At 38.1% G+C, this 21,940-nt stretch overlaps 1 pseudogene; it reads left to right on the forward strand.

The window, feature by feature from the left end:
• The first annotated feature begins 3,135 nt into the window (after positions 1-3,135).
• LOC149220850 (auxin-responsive protein SAUR32 pseudogene) lies at positions 3,136-4,174 on the forward strand (annotated as a pseudogene).
• The last annotated feature ends 17,766 nt before the right edge of the window (positions 4,175-21,940 follow it).

A 21,940-nucleotide genomic window follows, 5' to 3' on the forward strand; every position in this document is an offset into this window, starting at 1 on the left:
TGGTCATTAGGATACATGAAAGGAGTGCAAGAATTGCCAAATCCAAGAAGCATCAACAAACATGACAACATATCATGGGTAACATGGAGATGACTTAGTGAGAAAGATCTAGAATCCACATATTCATTAGATGAATTAACAATGATAATCAAGATTGTTGTGCTAAGAGAGTTGAGATGCATTTCACAGTGTGGTATCAAAGATATTGCAACATCTATCTTATTATGAACTGACATTATCAATGGTGAGTTACATGGTACTATTAGAAGGGGAAGGATTATTAAAAGTTTAAGTGTCATTCATTGAGGAAGAGATCCATGTCCTAATATGTATCTCAAGTTCACAATATATATCAAGGGTTGAACTAAATACCATTAAAAGAGGAATATCAATAAATGGGGATCGACATCATGCAAAGTGGAAAACACATGATTAATGGTTCATTTCATGATGGTGTTCCCCATGAATGAAGAGAGTGAGGGATCTAACATTGAGATCATTGGTACAGAATAAATGGAAATAAATTGCCAATATATGAGGAAAGATGCAGATTGAGGATTATGTAAGTGAATTAGAAGAAGGAACATGAACAAATGTAGACACATCACTAGCATTTGAGTGAGGTAATTTGTAAATCAAGTCATTATAGTAGTTGCATGAGGATGCACTACATCAAAAAGAAAACGAAAAAAATAAAAAGTTAGATTAATCAAATATGATAATAATAAATAGCAAATATATTAAGGAAATTGAAGCTTTCCAATTATATTGAAGCTTTCCACTTAGTTGTACTAAGAAAGTAATAGAGAGAAAAATACTAGAAAATAAATTAAAATATGAGATGAACTAAATGTAGTACTTTAGATAAAAAGCTAAAATTTGAGTAGCATAGAAATACCCACTCTATATCAATTCTATATCAATTTATAATTAGATATATGATATTTCTAATAAGATATATTAGTGTATTGATAATTGAATAGGAAAGATAAGTTATTTTCATTAATATATTTGAGAGGGAAAAGATTGTGTATGATGTTGAGGTGCATGATTGTGATAAAGATATATAAACTAACAAAACACTTTATATGATATAATATTGGTAGATATCCATTCTGAAAAGTGTAATAAAGTTATTAATGTTAACCATATATTATTGGGATATAAGTGCGGAAAAATTAAGCTTATTTTAATGGTAAATTCTATCTAATGAGTACGAATAAGATTAATCATAAAATTCGATGCATAAAATATGCAAATGAATATGTAGAATGTCAGTGCAATCAATGATTTTGAGGTACAAAATTTGCATCTAAGAAAAAAGTTCCCCGTGTAAAATAGAGAAATATGCAATTAACATAAACATACCCGCTATAAAAAAAGATAATACATAGCTAGTGCAGAGAAAAATTTCAAAAAGCCTTTGCTACAATGTTGTAGATTTCACTTGAGGGATGAATTGTTGGCCACTGCCAAGTTTTTGTGGATTCCACTCCATACTTTGAACTTCTAGTTTCATAGTTGGACACGTGATTAGGTTTTGGTACCTTCACATATCTTTAGATCCATATTTTGAACTTTTGGTTTCCCAGCTGGCATCACAACATATCCTTGTGAAGGAAAAAGAACTTCCAAGTTTATTGGACCATTCTTATGATGCACTTCGCTATGAGTTAGGGGAGCTTTCAAATCCATATTTTGAACTTTTGGTTTCATAGCTGGCATGATAACATATCCTTTGTGAAGGAAAAAGAACTTCCAAAATTTATTGGACCATTCTTATGATGTACTTCGCTATGAAACTCAAATAAATTATGAAAGCCATATAATCAAGAAGCCTTGGGAGGACAGATGAAGCGCGTACACCAATACAAGATATAAAGTCGCTTGTCAATTACGTTTGTCTTTTATATTGCATGACACGTGGGTGATGGTTGATGTTGCAGCGGATTAAAATATGAAACAAACAATCTACGTTTATGTGGTCACGTATGAAGTATGGAGATATGAAGTATGGAGATTTTAACATATTTAGTGAAGCAGGATATGCAACCAGGGCCTCACTTCGCCAAGGGATATGGCCGGTGTTACCTGTTAAGTCAAACGATTCTCCTCGTGCTTTCAATGTGACAAGTAGGTGAAGGGAATGTGGAAAGTGTCCGCAATGAGATAGTATGAATATATCAACATGGTGGATTGGGTGAAATCTTCACTAGAATTTCGCTATTTTAATAGTGTTTTCTTGATGGTGCAAAATGGATTCTGTATCATTAAAAATATGGAGTATTTAAAATTTTATGAATATATTAAGATGGCTATGTAGTTATTTATATAGGTTACAATATAGAGGATGGGGTGGAATTTTTAGTGGTATTGGGTGATTTTTATAGTTTTTTTTAATAGTGTAAAATAGACTCTACACCCTCAAAAATTTAGAGCACTCAAAATCTTGAAGCTTAACCACTGTAATCAGTATTTCTAAAAATTTCAAAATCCTGAAAAAATTTCCATTATTTTTCAGATTAAATTGGGAGTTGTCTTTACTGTGATTTTTTGGAAGTTTTTCCGGTGGATTTTTCTGGTCTAATTTCTCTAAAATCCGGCAGGAATTCATTGAAATCAGAAGATTGACGGGTAAACACTGCACAAGAGAAGTGCCCAAAGGTTTTTTCATGGTGCTAAATCCATATATAGTCATTAAACTAGTTTAAATAACACAAATCAAGATTTCAAATCAAAATTTCAAGATTTCAAGGCACTGGAAACTCTAAAAAATCACACTATAAAAAACTCCATTTTATAACAACATTACTTCCGGGTAGAAAACTCCATTTTATAACGACATTACTTCAGGGTAGAAAACTCCATTTTATAACAACATTACTTCCGGGAAGAGCAGGGGCATACTATGCACGAGGAAAGCGTGTGGCCAATTATATCGACTCTCAACTGCCAATCTGCCAATCTTTATATTTAATGTGGACTCTCAACTGCCAATCTGCCAATCTTTATATTTAATGTGGCCGGCATGTTCATGGGAGTTTGCTTATTGTTGATTTTCTCATTGAATGCTAGATTTGAATGCTGCACCTCTCCTGTGCAAAATCAGATCGGTCAGGAGTAATTTCAGTCCACATTACGAAATTGTCATGTGATTATCGTCAGCCCACGTAGATAAGAAGAGTAGATTGGCCTGCAAGGCCATAAAGTCCAACCTGGAAAGCATTCATGCTCGCCTTCATCCCATCTTTGCCTTGCCTTTTGGGGTTTCTGTGTGTTCTGTGAACCTCCTACTGTGTTGTTTTTTATTTCGAATGTGGCAAACGTCCCCGATCTCTGAGTGTTGTTGCTCTGCTCAAGTTAACATCGTTTGAATTGGGTTGTCAGTATGAATTTTGAAGCTGGGATTCAGAAAATTACCTGCGCTACTCGTTTAGGGCTTGAAATTAATTTCTGTTAATCCTAAGTCTTTTTGATACAGACAAGATTAGCGTTACAAATCACTGAGGCGGTGTGCTGGACATGGGAGACAATGTGGGGCGATCCGATCAAGGTAAAAATGAGCAGCACATTCATGTCCCCCATTTGAAAATGCCCTCGTCACTGCATTTACCCCACTTTCATTTGCATTTTCCTCCCCATCACCACCATCATGATGATGGGCATGGCAGTTCAGAGGAGGAGGCGCACGATTTTCTCAAGGACGTTCCCAAGGGCTGCGTTGCCGTGTACGTTGGCAGAGAAGAAGAACGGCAGCGTTTTGTGATACCGGCGGCGCATATAAACCATCCTTTGTTCCAGGAACTCCTCAAGAAAGCCGAAGAGGAATATGGATTTGAGCAGAAGGGCACTATCACAATTCCTTGCCATGTCTCTGATTTCCAGAGCGTTCAGGACCTTATCAACAGAGAACACCTGCAGTCTCAAAGCAGCAGCCTAAGCTTCCCGTAACAATGTCGAGGCGAGGTTCAGTGTACAAGCCATTCTATGAGCGGCCTGCCGGACATTCGAAGAATCAAACCAGCCTGGTTCTGATCTGCACTTTGATTTGATAGCTTGTATATTTTAGTTACTTCTCATCAATGGTTCCTAATTACCATTAGTTGTTTTTAATAAAAGAGTTATAAAGGGGTTAAGCCCAACTACAAGAAAAATGGTAAATGATTTTCCAGTAGATCAATTCATATTGAGGTGTGCATGAATGTTTGAAGACTTGCACTCTTCTATCCTAATAGAAGTGTTTTGTGTATTAAAACTTTTTCAAAAGCTTTGGGCAGTGGTGTATGGTTTTATATTTTAGTTACACTTGACTCTTTATGAAACATTAATAATAGCTCCGACAGATCGAATCCCACTGGTATTTTAAATCTTCCAAAGTTGTGAGCATGCTATGATACATGTTATTGAATGGTAGCAAGAATGGTATTATAAGAAAGTAACATATGGAAAGGCAGCAATAATGGTATTATAAGAAAGTAACATGTTGAATGTCAGCAAGAATGGTATTATAAGAAATTTTAGCTATGTATGATACATGTTATTGAATGGTAGCGACAATTGTATTATAAGAAAGTATCATGTTGAATGGCAACAAGAATGGTATTATAAGAAAGTCTAGCTATTATTTTAAGAAAGTTTAAATCTGATCAGCTATGATATTGTTAAGGGTGTTTTTTTTTTAATTTTAATTATCGTATTTTAATAAAGATTTTTAATGTTATAAGTTGTTATTATATTATTTTTTTGAAAGATGTATTTTATTATTTTAAAAATATATAATATATTAAATAAATAAATAATTATACAATATTAATATAATATAAGATAAAGATAAATGGTTAGGCGCATATTATGTTTTAACCAAAAAAATTATAATCATTAATACATTTGATTTATAAAACATTATTACAGTTTATTTGATTTATAAAATATTATTACATTTTATTTATATGTTAAAAACAAAAAACAAAAAAACATATATTGAGGTTGGTTTTTCCAAAAAAACATATATTTGGGTTGGCTTTTCTCATTGAAAATATAAATGAATGTGTTTACTTTTGAATTAGGAAAAAAATATATAATTTTATTTTGCTTAGTAAGAAAAAATCATAAATAAAATATTTTAATATTTATATATATATATATATATGGAGTTTCTATATAATATTTAAAAAAAAATTAATAATAAAATATTATTTCAATATGGAATATAATAAAATATTTAATTTCTTGTTTTAATAAAAGCTTTTAATATCAATTATATACATAGAGAGTAAATGAAAGTGAAAAATTCCTTATCATTAAAACATTTCAATGATTTGTTGCATAGAATAAGGAATTGTGCTCCATGATATTATTTTCATGTTCAACACCGAGTTCACATATGTTCTTTTATAAAATTGATTAATAGAAAACATTTCAAGGTTAATCATAAATAAATTTCTAATTTTTGTTAAAACCCCGTAAGGAAAATCCCTATGCTTCATGGTCAATGATGGAGATGTCGCCTCCTCTCTCACTGCTAATATTCACAGCCAAACAATAGTCCTGGCAGGGATGACACATCTCCTTTTGAGGGGAGAAAATTAAGCTAGACAAATGAACTGAAAGAGTATGTCATTAAGAAGGATTCCACTATTTTTCTCATTCCAAGTCTGAGTAGAGGTGCTAGAGGAAATGGGGCATCCTCGGCATCAAAACCTTTGTCATTCAAGGATACCCTCAAGCCTTGTTCTAGCTATGTTCCCTCAAAAGGATCTTTCAAGACAAGCCTTCATGGTGGAGCATTCATCGGTCAACCCAGCGCCTCATATGAATGAGATCTTTACTAAGATCTAGATTATGGATTATCAATTACGTGTACTTATTTTCCATTTCAACAGATTCTAGCCCCGTGATTCTGCCCTTTGGGCTTGGATTCATTAGAATTAGACCAAAAATTTGGATTTGCAATTTTGTTCCAAAGGTTATTTTGAAGTTGTCTTCAAGGCCCTTCAAGACTAGCATAGGGTTTTCGACAAAGGATACTAGTTTTGGGGTTGTGCATATATTTCAATTCAACCATGGTTTTCAGAGTTCAACCCCCATTCAATGATGTCCTTGGCTACTTTGATATGGGTACGAATCCCAAACTTACCCCTACAATGGATTAAACTAGACTTCCTCGAAGCTATTGGAAATGCATTAGGACATTTCATCAAAATTGATAATGAAATATTGGTAAATGGGTTCATTTCATTTGTTCGCATTTGTGTGGAAGTGGACTTAAGCAAGGGACTTCCAGACAAAATCAATCTTAAATGGGATGGTAAGGAGCACCTTCAACCTTTGAATTATGAGAACACTGCTTTTAGACGCAGATTTTGTCAGCAACTAGGGCATCTCCATAATGAACGCCCGACCTCAAATGGGTTGTCTGGGTGACCGGAGCCAAGAAAATCTAGTCACGGATGGAGGGATCGAAAGGAAACATCTAATGCAAAGAATGTGGAAAGACAAAATAAGGAATGCTCTCAGCATCAAAAGACAAAAATAGACACATCGGCTTCTCAAGATACATTACAACCTCCTGAGGATTTGTCACATCCTCCTGTTAAGGAGAATCCCCGAGATAAGGTGAATGAGGGAGAAACAATTCTGATTATGTCTGCAACTAGCAAAAAAAAGTTCTCCCACGAGTCTGACCATTGATATATTAGTAATGAGATCCTATGCTTTGCTAAGCCGTTAGCGATGGAGCTTTATCATGAAAATGAGAAGCTTTCCTCATCTCCAATTGTAACTGATAGTTCTATAGGTTGGGTAGATGTACGTAGGAGAAAGTGGAAAAGAGAAAAACCCTAGAACAATTCTGGTGTATGACACCAGAAACGCTGAAGAAGTTTTGGGAAGTATATGACTTCCCGATGTAACTTGTTTTTCTAATATAATAAAGTTTAATTTACGGAGAAAAAAAAAGAAAAAAGAAAAAAGAAAATAATAATAATAATAATAATAAAACATAAATAAATAAATAAATATATATATATATATATATATATATATATATATGTCCACAACTAAAATATTTTTATGTCAACTTCAAATACACGTGTGTTTGCGCTTGTATTTTTTTTGTAGCTTAAATTTTCTAGATTTTGGAGGTTTCTCGATCATATTTTTGGGTCAAATTTCCTTCAAATATGACATGAATTTGTTCGAATCATAAGTTTGATTTGTGAATTCTACACAATTTGAGTGCATTCGAGGTTTTTCATGGTCGTGAACCTATTTATGCATTCAAAAATGGATTTTAAAGAACATAAAAACATGATTTGACCAAAAATTATTTCACCATATTTCAACTTTTCTTTTAAGTAATTGAAGATAAAATATTTCTTACTCCACAATGTTGACCCACAAATTTGTCTAGTCCTATGTGTAAAAAAAAAAATTCATTAAATTTCTTCTGCACTTTTTCCTTTATATACAACACTTAGTCAATTTTCCAATGTGCGAAGAAACTACATGCACATATCTCTTTGCACTTTGTCTCTCCAAATACCTTATTCCATGCAGTGACTCTCCACATTTTTCCCTTCCATACACCCACTTCTACATGTCACACTTCAACACATACTGATATTTTTTACAACATGAGACTCCACACAATCCATTCATCCCTACTCCTTATCATTATTTAACATTAATTGCAAATATCATGTGTCAAAAAATCAGTCTACTACCTTTACTCTCCCACTCCTTTTTTTGTTCACTTTAAGGTCACTCAAAGCATCAATAAAGGGAATTTATTTGGAGGTAAAGGTGATGTGATGGAAATTGTACTTTTGGATCTCCTCCCTATCACTCCTCATAAAGCATGATCATGGTTAGAAAATTCTATTTATTATTTTTCCTTGACCAACTGAATGGCATGAGAGAAGCCATTTATATAAGTAATTTAATTGAAGGATGAGGAGTTAATAACTAAGACTCAATAAAGGGCTTTATTTATTGATACATATTTCCCTAAGCACAACAAACAAATGGCTACTAGAAAGAAGAGAGAGTTAGTTTATAATGACACATTCAATTCACTCACTCACATAAATAAAAAAATTTCATTAGTTAATTGCATAACAATGGTATTTGAACTTGTCACTAGATGCGAATAGAAATAACAGAATTTCAACCATAGGTTTAACAAATGTTGCATGCACCCTTGAATTCTTTGATTTTAGAGAAATAATTTACTTATGTTCATGGAATTTCGATCCAGAAATCATAACTTTCAAGCTTAGAGTCAAGATGAGTTTGGTCCCCTTGACCCCAAAAGCATTCAAAAATCTCCTTAAACTATTGAAACATGAAGAGATACTTAGATTATTACATGTCGATACTTTTTTTGACTCCCATACTCACGGAATGAACATTATTCACGAGTTCATGATGCCCTATGTACAAGTTCTTTCTGACATTTATTTCTTAGATATTACAATATTTGTCAATATTTTTAGAGATTTTTCATGGCTTTTTTCCTAGGTAGTGGGATGAGAAAGTACTGCAAATATCCCTAAGTATGTTCTTTACACATTATATTATTCTTTTAAAAGAGTTGTTATTTTTGATTGGGAAGATCTCATCTCTACTAAAATGTCCTTCTAACTCACCAATCTATCCAAAACTCATAAATTTTTCAGGACAACTTATTTGGTCATCGCCCTAGTCTCATGTCATACCTTCCATGGTCTACCCCATAAGAACAATTTGTACGATTTTGGTATATGGTGTCATAGAAGCACAAGGATCCATTTAATTTTTTCCAAATACAATATTTTTTTGTTAAATAAATTAGTTATCTGATAACTAGGAGAGAACCTAGCAGAATTTCAAATGAAGCATAGACCTTTCTCTGAGGAAAATACATAAATGAAGAAATATAGGAAAAAATATTGGTTCACATCTATGTATTCGATGATAATCCCCTATTTCTTCTTAAGTTTATATTGGGCGAGTACTTTGTTGTTGAAGTATTCAGACAATATCATCCTTGGCTTATTCTATTGGAGAGAATTAAAGAAAAAGCAATTTATTTTTTTCCCTTTACTATGAGAGAAGTAACTATAAGAAACACGGTTTTCTTGGTGAAATTTTATAATTCATCGAAATTTTCTAATTTAATAGAAGCAGAGGGAATCCAAGGATTCAATCCATAGGGAATATTTTCAAGACACCTCACCATAGTTGTGGAAATTTTCTTACGAAAATTAATTAAGAGAGTGGAGAAAGTCACATCAACCCATCAAAGGAAAGGGAAACACTTGCCCCCACCTGCCCCCATGAACAAATTGTTAAAGAAACTAGTTTTATTTTGGGAGGGAAAAATAGAGAAAGAGGGAGAAAGCCTACAAGAACCCCTCTATATTTGACAACTTAAGATTGTTTGAGTTCATCATTAAGTCACAAAAGGAAGGAATCCAATGTGGCTAGAGGAATGTGTAATGATAGAACTCTAGTGGAGGATATGGAGAGGAGCCACCTCCCAATGTGGTCTTGGAAAGCTCACACCTTATTGATTCATCAAGAGAAAAAAATATAAAGAGTCTCAAAATGTGGAAGAGCTATTTTATATGGAAGTTGATAGTGCCCCACTACCTGGTTTGGTTACAATTTGCATGGCCGATAACTAGACAATTATTCAAGAGATATCCAAAGAACTAGTCATCATTGATGACGATCCACTAACCATGCAAGATGCACATTATGATCAAGGAAATAATAAGCTAAGGGTTAAAAGAGTAAAAATTAAAAATAAAAGGTAATTAATGAGTTGATAACATAAATGGACATCTTTGAAATAAGAGTAATTGAACTCCCAAAGCTACACCAAACTACTGGTGAAGTTTTAGCCCACTTTCTTATAGAATAGGAAGTCAAAATTTTGAGACTAAAAAAGGAGGATAAATGAGCTTGAAGAATATATTAATCCAATGTATTTGTTCATGACCCCCTTAGCTATCAAATTATCTAGGTTTTGGGGGGGCAAGATCAAATATATTTGACCATCAAGAGGGAAAACATAAAACATAATATTCATAAGAAACACTTTATTAAATAAGAGAAATTGTTACCACTACATTATATGGACAAATTTGTCCTTTTACAAAGTGAGGAGTCTTATTTATAGCCCTCTTGAGTTACAATACAATTGGTAAATACCATGGGTGGATCTCATTTTCCATTCAGATCAATCCTCCCTCCTGAGGAAGAAATGGTCCCCATTGCATGAAGTTCTCACTTGAGAAGTTTCTATTGAATATGAGCTAATGAAGAGAAGGGTTTATTGTGGTTGACCAAAAAGAAAGTGTTGTTGAAGACAAGGGTTTTGTGTAGTTGACCCATAACCATGGGTTTGTGGATGACCCATAACCATGATGAATGAAGGTATGGGGATAGAGGTACCTTGTAATGCTTATGGGTCAACCATTATAATGACAATGTATGACCTAGAAAATTGAATTTGATGACAAGGGTTTTGTGTGGTTGAGACATAACCATGATGAATGAGGGTCCAAGGATAAAGATACCTTCTAATGTTTGTGGGCCAATTGTGAGAATGACAATGAGTGGCCTAGAAAACGGACCTCAAGATAGTTTTCTTGCCTATCTACCTGGTAATAATTTGGTGGATTATCTTTGTAAATTCTCACTATCTAAGGAAATGTTGTAAAAGTTTCCTCCAAGACTCAAGTTTCGCATTTTTTATTCCTATTATTGTGAATTGATAGCACCATCATGAAAATACCTTAGCATCAAGAGTGTTATTTTGTCGTACACTTCAATATGGTCAAGAAATAGAGTTATATTTCCATGGCCGCCTATTGTAGCAGCGACAACCACCCTCCAAACGTTTTCCTTAGCTTCATTTTGGAGCCTCCCTACCAACCTTTCACAACAGCATGTCTTGTCTTGTCAAGTACACAAGCTTCAGTGATTTTCTTACAGAATGATAGCCTGTCCATCAAAGCTTGTTGTATCCCCCTCATAGGCTATTTCACCGGACTTAGTCCAGCAATAGGCTGAGCATATCCCTCAAGAAATTTCCCTATTCTATCTGGCAGCTTGCTAGGCTCTAAAATTGCACAAATCTTCCTGTCACTGTTCACTGAGAAAATTGCACAATTCCTCCCAATAGGGCTGCTCAGCCCAGAAATTGCGCAATTCTAGGTAGCAGTCAGCTCCTTTGCTAAGATTGCGCAATCCCTTTGGGAATCCAGCCCAACTCACTCCCAAAAATGCGCATCTTTTTCCTCCCAACTGTGCAGACTGTTGGATGTGTAGTTGAATTGACCGGTTCCATCAAGGACCGAGAAAAACTTATTTGCATGCATGGGCTACTCCTCCCAAGGCAGCATGCAAAAGGAATCCCTTGTTTCAGGGATCTATTTTTAGAAGTTGGAGGTTACATGCAAGGATAATTTCATAAACCTCCTACCAAGTGTCGCTTTCCCTAGATTTGTGGCATGCACGTCGCAACCTTGATTTTATCGAAACTCATCAACCAGAAGCTGCAAATCTCATTCCTCACATCGATCTTGCAGCTCTGACATCCCACATTTCATCTAGGAGTCGTTGGCACATTCAAATCATCTATTGTGGGATAAGCCCGCTTTTCATGTCTCGCACTGTGTTTCTGGTGCTTTTTGTGTTTCGCTTTGTATGAACGTTGTCTGTTGGATTTCAATGAGCTCTTGTTTTCCTTTGAATGCATATTAGCTTGTACTAGCACCGTTTCAGTTTTTGTTTGCATCTCACTGCTATCGCATGCATGACACTATTTGCACAGACAGTCACCAATGCGGTGACTCGCTTCACACACATGCTTGCTTTCTCGTTTTCCAAATCTTTCACTTCATGTTTGCATGAATGATATTCACTCTCGTTTGCACTCATCTCACCATGAATTCAGACTTCTCATGTTTTCAGTCGCCCATTGGCCGGACTGGGCTACTTGGACCCGAACCATGTCTTGCTCGGCTAGCAATGCGCATTTCCAGAAGTGAAGCCTCTCCCTCCCCTCCAGAAATTGCACAAGCCTAGCCAGACACTGACTTCCATGCTTCCATTATGCAATTCTTGGAGGAAGTGTCCCGTTGGCCCTAAACACTGTGCAATGCATTTTGCTGGTTGCATGTCACTATTAACTGAAATTGCGCATTCGGCAGTTTCAGTCCTCGACAGGCTAGGCTAGACTGCGCATTGCATAGTTCCAATAGTGAGTCAACCTCCCAGCAACCCAGACTATGCCTTCTACAGTTTTGGTAATCAGTCTCTCGACCTCCTGACGGAAATTGCACAACCTTCATGATCAGTCACACAGGTATGCTACAAGTCAGTTCTCAAGTTTGTTTTGGTTTTCGACTGACATATTGCTTTCCATGAGTGCTTCTATGCCTCCAAGCATCATAGGTGTTCATCTATCTCTCAGCAGCACAAGTATAATGGCCTTCAGGAGAGTAGAGTTAAAGGACACCGTTGAGAGCACAACGGGGTTTGCAACCAAGCAAGTGTCTATGAGCTTGCCTACCTTTGAAGACATCAAGTTGTTCATAGAAAAGGACATCATGATATGACAACATTAGCATCATAGCAAGCAGCACCATGAACAACATCTGAAGGAAGCACACCAGACGCAATGAATGTAAGAGGAAGGTTGTTGACAACACAGAGGCAGATCAAAGTTGCAAGCTCAAGCAAAACCACTTGTGATAAAAGCAACTTTGGAGACTCAGGCTATGAGGTGACAATGCGAAGATAGAGAATGGAATAGAGAAGGAATTGCATGTGATGAAGTAGCAACTCAAGGAAGCACATGAGTTGCATAGACGAGAGAATGAGTTACAACAGGAATAGGTACAACAGCGGGTGCAACATGCACTCACGGATGAAACTAGGCCTGTACAAGTTATAGATCCATCCCAGCAGCTGGTACGGAGCAAACATGGTGACTAGTTTTGTTGATTGCATTCCAGGGAATTCAACAACATACATGTCATTATGCGCACGCATGCGATCTAACCCATTTGGCACACTCACCGAGGCAAAGACAAGAAGCAATTTCGACTGGAGCTAAACATGCAGTTAACAGTTGATGCGCATGACCACTAGCACACACTTAAGATTAGTATAGACACTATGCATCAGTTTGTTGCCGGTTCGGCCGCACCCAAGAAGACCATGTGCATGCTAGCAGACGAGTTGGATAGAGGAGCCACACTAATGCACTTGAATGAAACAAAGGCAAGAGTTCGCTTCAACAAGATGTCACCATGGGGCACATGCACACAATCACAGATGACCAAGCTTGGCATCAGTTCAACACCTTCACTATCACAAGCATGGCAAAGAGTTGGTCTCATCACAATGGACCGAGTGTTAGTTATGTCTTGCATGGATTGCTCAAGCCATTTTGTCTCACATGAGCACATGTGCATTGTAATGTAACGTCTTGTCAGGTGGAAGTTCAAGTGTCGATAGTTGGATGTAACAGTCATAGAGTAGATGAAGGGTCTTGAGGGTAGATGAACTGTCACAAAGGGGAATGTCAAGGGTCACCCCACCCTTTGCTATAAATAGAACATCATAACTCGTTGTAAAGGCTTTTGGTCAACCAAGCTTCTGATAGGACTATCTTAGAGAGAGCTTGGACAGTATTGTAATGAGCCTTGGCTTCTCCACTGCACAGAGATAATACATCTCTTTGTAGGAGTAGGCGATTGTGGCTGTAATGTTTTGCTATCAAAACTAGTGTTTAGACATGGATGTATTGTATGACTGGAAGTTACATTTCTTAATATAACAAGAGACAACACGTTTCATGCATATGTTGTATTTTATTTCAACGATTTGTTTACTCTAAATGATATATGTATTTGTTTTCTTACACATGCATGTATGGACTATTTTGTATAAGTATGTACAAATCTTTCAGAAATGTGTTGTTGGTTTAACCATCACTTTGGATTTCTCGCTAACTTGATTTCCATCTTGTCATGCATCTTCGCTCGTGTGTTCTCTTCCAAGCCACGTATTATTATAGGTTTCCAAGGGGCACACTCACCTCACCATCAGTGTGTTCGAACCTCTCATGCACATTCCTTGACTTATTGCAGTTGTCACACCCTTGCTACCAATAGGGACATCTTACTTTTCTTTGTGCTTAATTGTGGTCAAGGCATTACTGTACGACTCACTGCTGGGACTCCTACACCAAATGGTATGAGGTCTAATTGGGACTTCTTACTGGGGAGATCCCCTTACATGTTAGTGGGTCCAGCACCGTCAACATTTTGGTGCTAGAAGGAGGGCCAGATGACAAGCTGAGTCCTCACATCTGTTTTGAATTTCTACATATCTATCATGACTAACTACGGAGTTCCTCTTCTAGAGTGTATGTCTTATGGAAATGACTTCATTATCTCAGAAGAGCTCTCGAACAACTTGTCACATAAAACATATGATGGTGGAGGCCACGTGGCCTTGGTTACGCACACAGTTGGCATTGTAGGTTCATGCGAAATACATGGAATCTTTGAAGAATATGTGACCTGGGCGTTGTTTGTCTACATGCTTCGAGGGCACCCAATGCATTGGTGTGACACGCTACCCGAAAAATATATTCATTCTCTTGCTCATCTGGTCGCAGAGATAGACTGTGCTTTCAAGCACTTTAACCATAAAGCACTCAATCAAGAAATTCTGAAATTACGAAAAGTTCCTAATGAATCCGTTGATCAGTTTTACACATGCTTATGTAATATTGCATATTGATTTCCTGAATATGAAATTGATTGGGAATTTCTTTATGGAATATTTGAGTATCTTCTTCGCATATTTGAACCCTTCTCAGCACACTTCGATGACGAAGTTGCACAATCACAGGTAGGTACAGTTGCTTTCACAAGTGATTGTCCGCCTTCACCTCATCAAACAGCTCCACCACCGCTGAGTGATGTGGGAGATCATGCACACACATTTGTTCAACTGTCACATCCTTCCACCCCACCTGCTCTTGATATCTGCACAGATTTGGCTTACAAGCCTGTTGGTTGTCACGTGGATTTGTTCCCTCAACCTCTGTCCCCGCGTTCTGTTGATCCTCCAGATTGTATTGTCTTGTGTTCTTCTATTCCAGACTCCTCACCTGTTGTAATGAGGATCAAGTTGTCGATGGAGTGGTTGTTATGCAACCAACCTGCTCCATCATTCATGATGAGTGTGTGTGAGAATCTAATGAAGAACTAGCTGTTAAGGATGACTCCCTTCTAGCCACACCTCATCTGCTTTATCCTAACATCCCTTGTGATTCTGCCACTAGTGATTTCCCTTGTGAAAACCAATTTCCAGATGTTTCTACTTCGATCATTCACAGGACACGTCGGATGTTAGTCTGTCATCACAGTGTGGAGAGGACACATCTTCCTCCGAAAATCCGTCCAATTTGTCATCTGTCATTTATGAAAACACAAAGGGTGAACATCTTTGCTTCTCATCTACCCTGCTACCCGATTCATCAAATCATGAGGATGCCGACAAACATCCGGAATTTTCTGATCTTGGTTGTCGTGATCTCTCTACTTCTTCATCTGATCATGATATTGATTCAATCGTTGTTAATTTGTTTAAGACACTTGATCTAGGTTATCTTTTGTTTATATATGCATGAAAAGAATTACATAAACAGTTTGTAGCTTAACCAAAGAGAAACTTAAATGTGTACATGTGAGAAGAAGAAGAAGAAACACATAAGCATGACAAGAAGACAAGAAGCTTGATAACGGAGTTTGTCCCTCTTGGACTACGTCTCTGAGCCCTGCTCGATTAATGGGGAGGCCTTCATTCATTAAAGAAAAATGGCATCAAAGAAGTACATTCATCAATTTACAAAATGGAGCATTATACCTCCATGCTGAAAAGTGCCCAAAAGTTGGAGAGCTCTGTTGTAGAAACTAACACTACCAATAGATTCATGTCGCCAAAAAGTGCAAAATCCATATAAAACTTGTCCAATTCTAAGACTAGACCAAAATCACCCTCCTGCAAAAATTCTGCTCAGGGAAGGTTCCACCAGTGTTTCTGAGTGTTAAGATTCCACCACCTGGTCTCGAAATTCGTGCCGCTGATCTCCCCTTTAGCAATGGTAGAAAAATCAGTTTATATAAAAAAAATTGTGCGGATTAATCCATAATATGGTTATGGGTTATTTTTACCAAACCCATATTTACCCAAACTACTAAACTTTACCAAACCCAAAATATAATATATTTTTTTGGGGAGGCGGGCCCGTACCTCACGGGACCACACCCATCCCCACCGTACCTGCTGCGGTCAACATCCCATACAAGGCCGTATCCCATGCACAGTCAACGGTTCAACGGTTATAACCCACAATATAAACCATAATATGGTTATGGGTTATTTTTACCAAACCCATATTTACCCAAACTACTAAACTTTACCAAACCCAAAATATAAAATATTTTTTTACCACTGTTGGGGAGGCGGGCCCGTACCTCACGGGACCACACCCATCCCCACCGTACCTGCTGCGGTCAACATCCCATACAAGGCCGTATCCCATGCACAGTCCACGGTTCAACGGTTATAACCCACAATATATATGCACGTTGGTTTTCGTCTATCTATGGACCGGTCACATATGCATTAACCCATTACCATGCAACGGCTCCACGTGTTATACTCAACGGTTTTGGATATATGTTAACGTGACATATTAATATGGTTTTGGTTATAACCATTTCCCACCGTTGGTTCCATAACCTTTTGACCATGCCACGTGCTTTTGACGTTGGTTTCTCTTTTTATGACATAGTTATTTTATGGTTTTTAACCTTTATATGGGTGTAACCATATTCCTTCCCACGTTGACCTTGCCACGTATTATGATACGTTGGTTGTTTTGTTTTATATTTTTATATATTTTGTTTTATGTTTTTATATATTTTGGGTTTTCACTTATATATTTAGTTATTTTAATAACCATAACCCAAAAATGATTTTTTTTCTTGTGCAGGTTTAGAAGGCCATTGGGGGAATGCCAAATGTGATGCTGCCATGTGGGTCTCACGTGCTGACTGGGATGTCATGTGGCGCCCTGTGGGCCCTATTTTTCCTCTACCATACCAATCTCTGAGGGGCTCTATCTTTTGCATACGAGCCTGGTTTGACAAACCGTTCGTGTCAACACGATCAGGAAGATGAGCCCTTTCAACTGATGCTATCAACTACTCCTTTCTGCCATTTTGAATTTCAAGCCTGTATCCATCCCTTTGGTGTCTCGAGATCCTCCTAGATCAACACTAGTCTACGATGATCTATCTGTCAACGAAGTCAAAACTCCGCAGACTGTCGAGGCACTTTAGCCTGAGCTGATGGTTATGTTAGGCCCTCATTGTCCCGAGGTTGATTTCACTTCCGGTCAGGAAATTATTGAATCATTCAAGACTCCTCATCACTCTTTGCTTTGCACTAAAGATCAAACAAACACCCAGATTTCGCTTCCTCCACTCGAACTGCATGATCCCATCGCTTATGCTTTGGAGGAATCTTACACAACAAGCACACATGCACAACGTAAGTGGTCTACCTTTCTCATGTTTTCTTGCATGTCACAATTAAGAGAATGCATGCACTCGACATCTGCATGCAGTGTAGCACAACACCATGGCAACTCCATAGAGTGCATGTCATGTGCTTTCACTCATCTTTGTTCTGTGGTTGCTTGTAAGCTCGGAGTGTGTCTGTCTTCATCATTATGTCTTTCATGTTTGTTGGTTTGAGCAACTTTCCAAATTGTGCCTTCACCAACATGGGTCAACCAATGCACTGGTGGTTGCATTGGAAGTATCACTTCATGTGAGATGACCCATGCATTGTTAGCTTAGGAGTAGGAGTAGTGTTTTCTTTTGAGCTATTTTCTTGCATGCATGTTTGCTTGTTTCTTTGTGTGTTTGTTCTCGTACTCGCTTTTCTTCCACATTTTCTTCTACTTCTTGTTTGCTTTTGGTTTGTTTACTTGTTATTGTTTGTAGGTTAGTTTCGCATGGACCGTGTGCGACTCTTGAAACAAGTTGGGTAAAGTACAAGAGGACTTGTACAACTATCAACATTTGGTTATCTTTTGTGCGCTCTCTTATGTAGGAACTTGTTGTCTTCAGTCCATGATACATCAATGGAAAATACGTACTATTCCAAGTGAACCTTCGTGAAAACACATCGCTTGCGCGCTAACTAGTATCACCTACTCTAGTCGATTGTTTTTGGGTTAACCCTTGTCAGCTCTGTCAAGTAGAGTAAGGTGAGGGGGGAAACCTTAACAAGAACATCAAAGGTGTACATAAACTAATTCTCTGAAGGAACAACCTCTTCTGCTCTCAACAAGTTGGGATCCATCTTCCACCTATGCAATGAATAAGTTCTATGCACAATTATGAAGATGAAAAAAGAAAAAATGAAAAAGTGAAAAAAGTTTGAAAAAGTGAAAAATGAATAAGGTGAAGGAAGAGAAAGGCTTCCTATGTAGAGAGGTGATGCAAGTAACTCTGCTAGGGTACTGACTAGGCTCACTGGTAGTGGAGCCATGTTTGTGTTCTTGCGTGACTCCGTCGGGTACCATCCAGGCCTGCTGGCAGTGGAGCAACAATAGAGATGAAACTAAGACTTTGACGACCCCAATCGAAACAACTGTGTTGGCTTGGCTTGGAATGTGTGTCGACTGACCAAGGGCTTGGCAGATGCTATATATTACAATCAAGCAATGTGGAAACCAAGATGAACTGAGAACTGAACAATACTTCCGGAGGTGTTAGACTTTCTTTTCACGAACAAGTTCCATTCAGAGAGCTGGAGTTCTACCAGTATGTCACCAAGTGTTGTGGTGGCTACAACCACCCTCCAAAATTTTGCCTTAGCTTCATTTTGGAGCCTCCCTACCATCCTTTCACACCAGCATGTCTTATTTTTTTAAGTACATAAGCTTCAATGATTTTCTTGCAGAATGACAGTCTTTCCATCAAATCTTGTTACATCCCCCTCACAAGTTGTTTCACCGAACTTAGTCCTACTGCAGGCTGAGTAGCTCCCTCAAGAAATTGCACAATTCTGGAGGGAAACCAACCTTCCCTCCAAAAATTATGCAATTATGTCTGGGCTGCAAATCTGCCTGTCACTGTTCACTGAGAAAATTGCGCAGTTCCTTCCAGCAGGGCTGCTCAGCCAAGAAATTGTGCAATACCTCTGGGCAGCTAGGCCAACTCCCTCCCAGAAATGCACATTTTTGTCCTCCTAGTTGAGCATAATATTGCATGTGTAGTTGAGGTGATCGGTTCCCTCCACGACTGAGAAAAATTGATTTTCATACATGGTCTGCTCCTCCCAAGGTAGCATGCAAAGGCATCCCTTGTTTCAGGGATCTGTTTTTAGAAGTTGGAGGTTACATGCAAGGATCATTTCAGAAACCTCCCACCAAGTGTCACTTTCCCTAGATTTGTGGCATGCACGTCGCAACCTTGATTTTATCGAAACTCATCAACTAGACACTGTAGAGCTCATTCCTCACATCAATCTTATATCTGTAACATACCACATTGCATCTAGGAGTCGTCGTCACATTCAGCTCAGCTGTTTTGGGGTAAGCCCACTTTTCATGTCTCGTGCTGCGTTTCTGGTGCTTTTTGAATTTCGCTTCGTATGAATGTTGTCTGGTTAATTTCAGTGAGAATTTGTTGTCATTTGCATGCATACTAGCTTGTACTAGCACCATCTCAGTTTTCGTTTGCATCTCACTGTTGTCGCATGCATGACACTGTTTGGAACAAATGGTTGTCGTTGCGGTGACTTGCTTCAAACACATGCACACTTTCCTGTTTCCGAATCCTGCACTTGTTGTTTGCATGAATGATTATTCACTCTCGTTTGCACTCATCTCACCATGCATTCAGACTTCTCATGTTTTTAGTTGCCCATTGTCTGGACTGGGCTGCTTGGTCTCGGACCATGCCTTGCCCGGCTAGCACTACACATTTCCGGAAGCGAAGGCTCTGCCTTCCCTCCAGAAATTGTGCAAGCTTAGCCAGGTACTAACCTCCAGGCTTGCATTACGCAATTCTTGGAGGCAGTGTCCCGTTGACCCCAGAAACTACGCAATTCTGTTTGGTGGTTGCATGTCATTGTTGACTAAAATTTCACATTGCGCAGTTTCAGTCCTCAGCAGGCTATGCTTGACTGTGCATTGCACAGTTCCGGTAGTCAATCAGCCTCCCAACAACCTAGATTGTGCCTTGCATAATTTTGGCAGTCAGTCTCCCGACCTACCATTAGAAATTGCGCAACCTTCATGATCAGTCACATAGGTATGTTGCAAGTCATTTCTCAAGTTTGTTTTGGTTTTCAATTGACATATTTCTTACCATGAGTGTTTTTATGCCTCCAGACATCATAGGTGTTCGTCCGTCTCTCAACAGCACAAGTACAATGGCCTTCAGGAGAGCAAAGTTAAAGGACACTGTTGAGAGGAAAACGGGGTTTGCAGCCAAGTAAGTGTGTATGAGCTTTCCTATCTGTGAAGACATCAAGTTGTTCATAGACAAGGACATCAAGATATGAGGATAGCAGCATAATAGCAAGAAGAAAAATGAACAACAACTAAAGGCAACACACTAGATGCAATGAACTCAAGAGGAAGGTTGTTGACAACACATAGGCGGAACAAAGATGCAAGCTCAAGCAGATCCACCTGTGATGAAATCAACTTTGGATACTCATGCTATGAAGTGATGGTATGACATGAAGATCGTGCAAAGACAGAGAATGGAACAGAGAAGGAGTTGCATGTGCTGAAGCAACAACTCAAGGAAGAACAGGAGCTGTATAGACAAGATAATGAGTTACAACAGGAACAGGTACAGCAGCGGGCACAACATGCATTCACAGATGAAACTATGACCATACAAGTTATAGATCCATCCCAGTAGCTGGCACAGAGCAGACATGGTGAGTAGTGTTGTTGATTGCATGCAAGGGAATTCATCAGCATGCATGTCATTATGCGCACGCATGCGATCTAACCTATTTGGCACACTCACCTAGGCAAAGACAAGAACCAAGTCCGACTGGAGCTGAACATGCAGTTGACAGTTGATGTGCATGACCACCAACACACAATAGAAGATCAACAAGGACACTATGCATCAGTGTGTTGCTGGTTCGGCCACACCCAATAAGACCATACGCATGCTAGCAAACGAGATGGATTGAGGAGCCACACCAATGCACCTTAATGCAACGGAGACAAGAGTTCGCTTCAAAAAGATGTCACCATGGGGCGCATGCACACCATCACAGACGACCAAGCTTGGAATCAACTCACCACCTTCACTATCACAAGCATGTAAAAGAGTTGGTCTCATCACAATGGACCGATTGTTAGTAATCTCTTTCATGGCTTGCTCAAGCCATTTTGTCTCACATGAGCACATTTGCATTGTAATGTAACATCTTGTCAAGTGGAAGTTCAAGTGTCGATAGTTGGATGTAACAGTCATAGAGTAGATGAAGAGTCATGAGGGTAGATGAACTGTCACAGAGGGGAATGTCAAGGGTCACCCCACCCTTTGCTATAAATAGAACCTCATAACTCATTGTAAAGGATTTTGGTCAACCAAGCTTCCGATAGGTCTATCTTAGAGAGAGCTTGGAAAGTATTGTAATGAGCCTTGGCTTCTCCACTTTGCAGAGCTAGTACATCTCTTTGGAGGAGCAGGCAGTTATGACTATAACATTCCACTGTCGGAACTAGTGGTTAGACATGGATATATTTTATGAATGGAGCTTACACTTCTTAATATAACAAGAGCCAACATGTTTCATGCATATGTTGTATTGT

This window comes from Pinus tabuliformis, chromosome Q (assembly GCF_031772625.1).
Source record: "Pinus tabuliformis cultivar Carrire ecotype Pingquan chromosome Q, CPIR1, whole genome shotgun sequence".
In the NCBI taxonomy this organism is placed as follows: domain Eukaryota; kingdom Viridiplantae; phylum Streptophyta; class Pinopsida; order Pinales; family Pinaceae; genus Pinus; species Pinus tabuliformis.